The sequence below is a fragment of the Pteropus alecto genome, unplaced genomic scaffold (assembly GCF_000325575.1).
Source record: "Pteropus alecto unplaced genomic scaffold, ASM32557v1 scaffold185, whole genome shotgun sequence".
In the NCBI taxonomy this organism is placed as follows: domain Eukaryota; kingdom Metazoa; phylum Chordata; class Mammalia; order Chiroptera; family Pteropodidae; genus Pteropus; species Pteropus alecto.
This window is the reverse complement of record NW_006438088.1, coordinates 4,947,873-4,955,009: the sequence shown is the minus strand read 5'-3', so window position 1 is coordinate 4,955,009 and position 7,137 is coordinate 4,947,873. Positions and strand designations below refer to the sequence as shown.

The 7,137-nt window shown below is 37.9% G+C and overlaps 1 protein-coding gene across 6 annotated transcripts in view; it reads left to right on the top strand.

The window, feature by feature from the left end:
- Positions 1–7,137, top strand: part of AIG1 (androgen induced 1) — a 207,904-nt gene that overhangs the window by 88,988 nt on the left and 111,779 nt on the right. The gene's annotated exons all lie outside the window — the stretch shown is intronic.

The window sequence follows — 7,137 nt, the reverse complement described above, 5'->3', positions numbered from 1 at the left end:
CGGAAAATGCATTAGAAAATGCATGCTCATTCCCTGGATGTGGAGATATATATATATATATGCATTTACTAATCTAATTAAGATAAGTTTTAACCTAGGTGCAAGGAGTAGCTCTGATTGGTGGAAATGTTTCTCCTTAATACAACCCCTTTCACCCTTATCAAATACAGAAGTTTTTGTGATCTGGAATATATCTAATTATCCTATGCGGCCCAGTGCTGCTGCCTGCGTTACTGCTATCTGCACGTGTAAGGATAAAAAGACTGATGTTGGCAAACAGTCCTTTCTGTACCGACCCTGCTGCAATCACCACGTACACAATAGAATGTCTTTTTTGCTCTCTTTTTCTCATGCAAGTTTAACCCAAAAAGAGCCACTCTTTTTCTGAATGTCGTACTTCTAATAGATGCAGACCCGTGAGCCATCTAGAATGGGAGACTGAACCAAATTTTCTCTGCTTTTATTATTCTGTGAAAGCAGTTTACTGTGATTTAAGAGTTGAGTCAGAATAGAATTCTCTGTTCAACAATCTTTTTATATTTCTCTACTGAGTTCCACGAATGGGGAACTTATAGTTGTGTGTGTGGGGAGGCGGGGGGGAATTAATGAAGTTGGCCATGGAAATACATAGCACAATGCCTGCCACATAGTCGGCCTAATAAATGTAAGTCCCCTAAAATTAGACAGGACAGGACAGGACAGGACAGGACGAGATGAAATTTTCCCTATAGCTAATGATTTTAATTTATCGTCATATACCATGTAACGAATTAGCATCAAACTCTGTGTAAAGCTTCAAGGAAAAATGCCCTGGTGGAAATTTTATATTTTTAGTAGCACTGAAATTTTATATACTCCTAAAGTAAAAAGCTAATGAAATTCCTTTAAAGCTTATATAAAATGATGTAAGATAGTTACCCTTGGATATAGAATTCAAATCTTCCTTAAATATTTTTAAGCATTTCCCCTCAGTTACACCTATTCGAAAGAACTTTGCTTAAACTCAGAATTTGACTGCTAATATTCACACATATGGCAAATATGAACTAATCAGACCACAGATATTTTGCTGCATTCCATGGTGTCTCATTTATTTGTTTAATTTGCAGCTATAGCAACTGGATTCCACCACTTTAGGCTTTTACACAGAGACCTACAGTCTGATCAGCTTGGTTGAAGTTTGGCACTCAGCACTATATTCAATTGAAGACATATGCACACAATTCACTTACCACATTTTTTAAGCTGGTTTTCACACAGGGCAGATATGTAATATTTGCATAAAAATATGAAAAGAAACCTTCTGCAAGGATAGTAGGCTATTAAAAGATGTTGTGACCTTCTTTTCTGTAACATTTCAAATCTTAAAGTTTTCTTGGCATGCTTTTCAAGAGCCCATCTGACTTTGAAGCAGCCTGTCTCTCCACAGAAAGCTCACTCCAGCAATGACTAATGGATTGACCTGGTGCCATGCTAGTGCTGCTCTACGCATGCTGCTCTGCACAAGACGAGCATTTGGAAATGACCTTGAAACAGAGTGTTGCCAAATTAATGAAATATGGGCCTTCAAGAAATGCCATTTCATAAGCAGTTTACAGAAGGATATTCACAGCATTGTCAAAGCTTGATCCCTTAAGTTGGTATTGGTTCACCAAGAATGCTTCACATGTATGAGGAATGATGTGCCCTCTTGATTTTATTAGCTGCACTTTGTAACAGGTTGGAAAAATTAGGTAATGGAGAAAATGGACATTCCACTGTTGTTTCTCTTAGGTGTTTTCTTTTCAAATTTTTGCTGAAGGAAAGGAAGATGCTCAAAGGGTCCAATTTTTAAAAAGGAGATTGGAGCTTAAAATGAAGGGTAAGCTGCACATGGGGGTGAGGTGAAGTTAGTAGATAAAGAAAAGATGGTAGGAAAAGTACCTCTCTGTACTCGCTCAGTTAATATGATTCCAGCTCACCAGATGGAGGGTTCAGGAGGGGAACGTTTCTTTATCACACCCATATAGTAATCTGTTGTAGTAGTTTACGAAAGCTCATCAATGTCAATGTCAGCTGCTGCTATATGGTTTTCCATCATCCTGAGTGATGGGTTTGTGTCAGTGTACAGTGTCTCCTTTCGATTACACTTCTCACGCTGGTGAAGTTGGCTGACATTTCGGGATCTGGATAATGAAGCTGTGCTTTAACCTTATTTGGTAGTCAGTGATCAGGCTTCTGGATTGGCATGACTTCGGGGCGTCCCCCTCAGCTTCTCTTCTTGTGACCTTGCTCTCACAGTTGTGGGGAGGCTGACACAGGCCAAGGTCAGAACAGTCAAAGTGAGATGTTGGAAGAACATTGGGAAGCAAGTCATATTCTGTTAATTTATTCTTAATTAATTGTCGTAAGACAGCTCTCAGATTTTTATATGAAATCAGATTTAATACTTATTTAAAAGAAAAAGAAGAGAAAGACCATTCGACCCCTCTAGAACTCTCTGAGGACACTCAGAGAGTTCTAGACTTCTGGCCATTCTTATTTTTTAAATGCTGATAATCCTCACTGAGCAATCCTGGAAAATATACATCTATAAGATCCGGGTAACACACTGTCAACTTTCCAGAACATTCTTTCTTACTTCATCTGGGATTTTTCAATAAGTAATTTGATATTTCTGTAAGTTTATACTGGAATCACTAAAATGAAGGAATTTTTTCCTTATAAGCTCAAGCCTTCCATCCTCATCATTTTGTAGAATTACGTAAGTAAGCCATGCAATTAAGCTAAAAGTCTAAATTATAGAATATAATTGTTGCAAAACTGTTCACATTTTATACAGTAACTTACATTAAAAGCAGGGCCGTATTTGCAAAACAGTTTTTGTATACTGTAACTTATATTGAAATCAAGCTTGGTGATGCTAAGTGTCATATGCTAAATTATTTGCTTGTGAATTTTTTTTTCAGTTGCCTGTATATGATAAGTTTGTATGAAGTTTTCTGGCAGAGGAAACTCAAAAGATTTCATCATCTTACCCTCTTCTCTTTATCTGTATTTAGGGTGCTTTGCTTTAAAGCACATTGCCATGCCTTTTTTTTTTTTTTTCATTTCTAAATGTTTTTTAATTGGAGAATACATTGTTCCAAATAACCCTCATCCTTTATTTAGATCTCTCTCATTAAAATGACTGATTTTAATGTTTTTATTAAAATAATTCTCAACTTTTTATAAAAAAGGGATAAAAAAAAAAAAGACAAGAAGGAATGAGAAAATGAGAGAGAAATGTAGTGCAGCACATCAACCATAAGGAACACCATGACTTCTGGTACTTAATATTGTAGACCACAGGAACCAAGATACAGAATAAAAAGAGAAGGCCCAAGCCAGTGGGCTTTTGACACCCTAAGAATCCTTCTGTCCTTGCCATCCTGCTGACTTCAGCACTGAGCACTGCCTTTCTCTCCCTGATGATATTTTTGTTTATCTTTTAGTAAAGATTTTAGACATGAGGAAGTAGAGAGCTTATCATTATTCGATATAGCCAGACAATACCTTCACCTTTAAGCTGTCATAGTCTCAGCATCCAAATTTTTAGAATCATATGAGACTATTTATGCGTATATGAATAGAATGTAAAACATTTTCTTGTGAAAAACTTCATTTTGCATTTCTGCACAGCACCCCTCAATTGAACAGGGACCTACTGTCCAAAGCCACAAGTAGATACTTTCTCAATCTTTATTTTAACATGCTGGCATTTCGTCCTGTTTGCTTTCATATCTTATCATTGCAAAATACCTCTCAAACGTTTTCTGTGTACCTTCATATATATTTATACTAGAGCACATGGTCAAAAGAAATATGATCCTATATTAATCAGGGTTCTCCAGAGAATCAGAATTAGTGGAATATGTATACATAATAAGGATTTGGCTCACGTGATTATGGAGGCTTAGAAGTCCCAAGATCTGCAGTTGACAAGCTGGAGCGCCAGGAGAGCTGATTATATAGTTTCGGTCCAAGTCCTAAGGCCTAAGAAAATGGTGTAGGTTCTAATCCAAGTCTTGAGTCCAAAGGCTGGAGAATGATGTCCCAGCTTGTAGAAAGTCAGGCAGAGAGAGTAAATTCTCCCTTACTCAGCCTTTTATTCTCCTCAGGCCTTTAGTATGCCCACCCCCATCAGGGAGGGCAGTCTGCTTTACTCAACTCAGCCTACCGATCCAAATGTCAATCTCATCTAGAAACACCCTCACAGACATACCCAGAATAATGTTCAACCAGATACTTGGGCAACCTGTGGTCCAGTCAAGTTGACACATAAAATTAACCATGATAGATCTCTGTTAAAAGTTCTCCTTTTCCTGTGAGAACAGCTCCATTGGTAGAGGTCTGAAAAATGCTTTCCTCTTTCCATGCCATTAAAGTTGCACCACTGTTGGTCATCCCTGCCCTCACACTCAGAGGTTCTGACTGATTCAGTCTGGGATGGGACCCATGCTCCATCTGTATTTTTTTTTAATGCTCCCTCGCATGATTCTGAGGCAGAGCCAACCTTGAGAACCCTTGGATTCATTGGACTCTAGTGTTCCATTGGGTCAGTGAAAGCGGTTAATAGAAGAACCCAAGAGGAAAATCACCTTGGTCATGCCTGGAACTGAGCTGAATGGAGGGTACGACAAAGAGATAAACCTGGTTAAACGTGGATAACCAGGCTGACATCCATTATGAGCTGGTTACAAGGTGCCATCTCTCCCTTGGTTTCTGCTGGGATAAAATATTGGCACCAACCAAAGATTCTAGGGAAAATGAATCAATATTAACATTTAGAAGATTAAAAACATAATACATGTGTCAATTATTATTAATTCTTGAAAATATGTAGTTAAAGTGTCCATAACTAATTAAAGATGATGATTAACAGGGGATATGGGATTCCTTTGAATTATATGAAAAAATATATAAATCTTTTATATAGCTCATTTCTTACAGAAAGGAATTTTGCTTGTCGGTGGGATTTTTTTAAGTTTTATTTTATTTTCTTGGATGTCCATACTTTTCCATAAATCCTATAAACAAAATTACAATGGAATGAGTCACAGTCTTAACACTTGTTTGGAGCTTCTTCTGCCAATACAGCTTGGAATACAGGGGATTTTTTTAAAAAACATGGAAAGGGAAGGGAAGGAAAGGAAAGAGAAGGGAAGGAGGGAGGGAGAGAAGCAAGGAAGGTAGGAGAAAGAGAGAGAAAGGAAAGAAGGAAGGAAGGGAAGACGGGAGGGAGGGAAGGAGGAAGGGCACAACACATTTTACTTTAGATTACATTTCTTTAACTTAATGACATTGTAAAGGTAAAACTTTTATGGTATCTCATTGGTATGTTGTATGAAATACAAATGAGTTTGGATTTCAGAAGTTTATGAGCTAGTCATTGGGTACTGGGAACATATTTCCCCACAGAAATTTTGTTATATAAGTGGTAATTAATTTTTGAAGCAAGCTCATAAACTCTCCTCATTGTGTTTTGAAGCTGAATGATTGTGCATTTTCAGTGATAAATAGTAGACTACACTGCTGAAAACTTGTAGATCTAAGGAACATAAAAGCAATAACATCAATTGTTGAGTCGCTTAAACTTTTCACTTGAATTGCTGGTGCTGGAGGGAAAGCACATTTGATTTGAGGCGTCTGAGGATGTTCAAAGCATCTAATGATATTTGAGAGCACTAGTCAAAGGAGCAAACACCATTCTGTCTTAACGGTCTCTGCAGCCACATGCGTGCTTTAAGCTGGGCGCAGAAAAGCAACACACTTGGACCATATTAAAAAGTCGTCAGTAGAAATGCCTCCTTTCCTTTCTATAACAAATATTGATGGAGCACATACTGTGTGTGACTTGCTCCTTCCACTGATGCTGGAAGGAAAGCAGAAAAAAAACCCTCCTTGTGGAGCTTATAATCTAGTGGGAGAAACAGGTCAAATAACTGTATAGATAGATGACCTATGTTTCATCCATTTTTATGAAAAATTATTATATGAATATTAAAGTTGGTACATATTTACAAGGAATAATGATGACTCGTATAGAATGCACCTAAGGATGGGGAGGACATAAATCTTCGTTAAATACCTGCCATGGGCTAGCCACTTACTTTATCAGAGTGACCCTGAGGGGTAGAGATCATTATCACCATTTCTCAGATTTGGAGCTGAGACATTAAGAGAAGTGTCAAAGATGGGAAGACACTCTGCAGCAGAGCCTGGGTACACACCAAGCCTGTCCAACTCTGTGCACTTTTTGCCGAGCTGCCTGTTCTGCAAAACTACTCCGGAGATATTGTCTGTTATTTCGCTCAGTATTTTTATGTAAGGATCCATGCAATGATCTCCTCCTAGAATTTAGAAATGGAAACAGTGCTTTCTCTCTGGATGCTGGTGTGTCCCTTTTCGTTAATGCGAGCTGTTTCTGCTTCTGCTCTGACGCCACATTAGTACAGTCTCGCCATAGCCAGCTCACCAGTGGCTTCCAGTAGAGTTTCTTCTCCTTTCCCACCATGCTTTTGTCTGATTCTTCATTTTGTGTTGATTTCTACTACTCTTGACTGTTTTATTGCAAAGCTGCCTTGCCTTTTTGAGAAATAGAATATACATTACACGGATAGAAAAGAAATAGATACGACATCTGGAATTCCTTCATGTTCTCTTTCTGTATACTCCACATGATCTAGAACAGCGTCTTACACTCAGGAGTGAGCAATAAGGATCAATTGATTATCAATTGATTAATATCAGCAATTCTGAAGGACAGTTCTGGTTATTTTGAAGAGAACTAATAAGTTGTTGGCTCCTACTTTATATGTTAACATCACCATAAGACTTGCTATTTTCCTTTTCCTTAATAGAAATTTATCTTGCATTTTCTTCTATTGCTCATACATGGAATGTAAAGAACCACGCTCACAGGTAGCGTACATCGTGCTCCTCCATCTTGCTGTGCTAAGCACTTTACGACAGTGTCTACATAATTCTCACAACCCTGTTATTATTGCCATTTGGCAGAAGGAGAAACTGAGGGTTAAAGAACTTACATGGTTAACAGGGGAAGCAAGGAAATAACCTTTCTTCTGGTAATTCAGCAATAGATGAAAGAAAAGATTA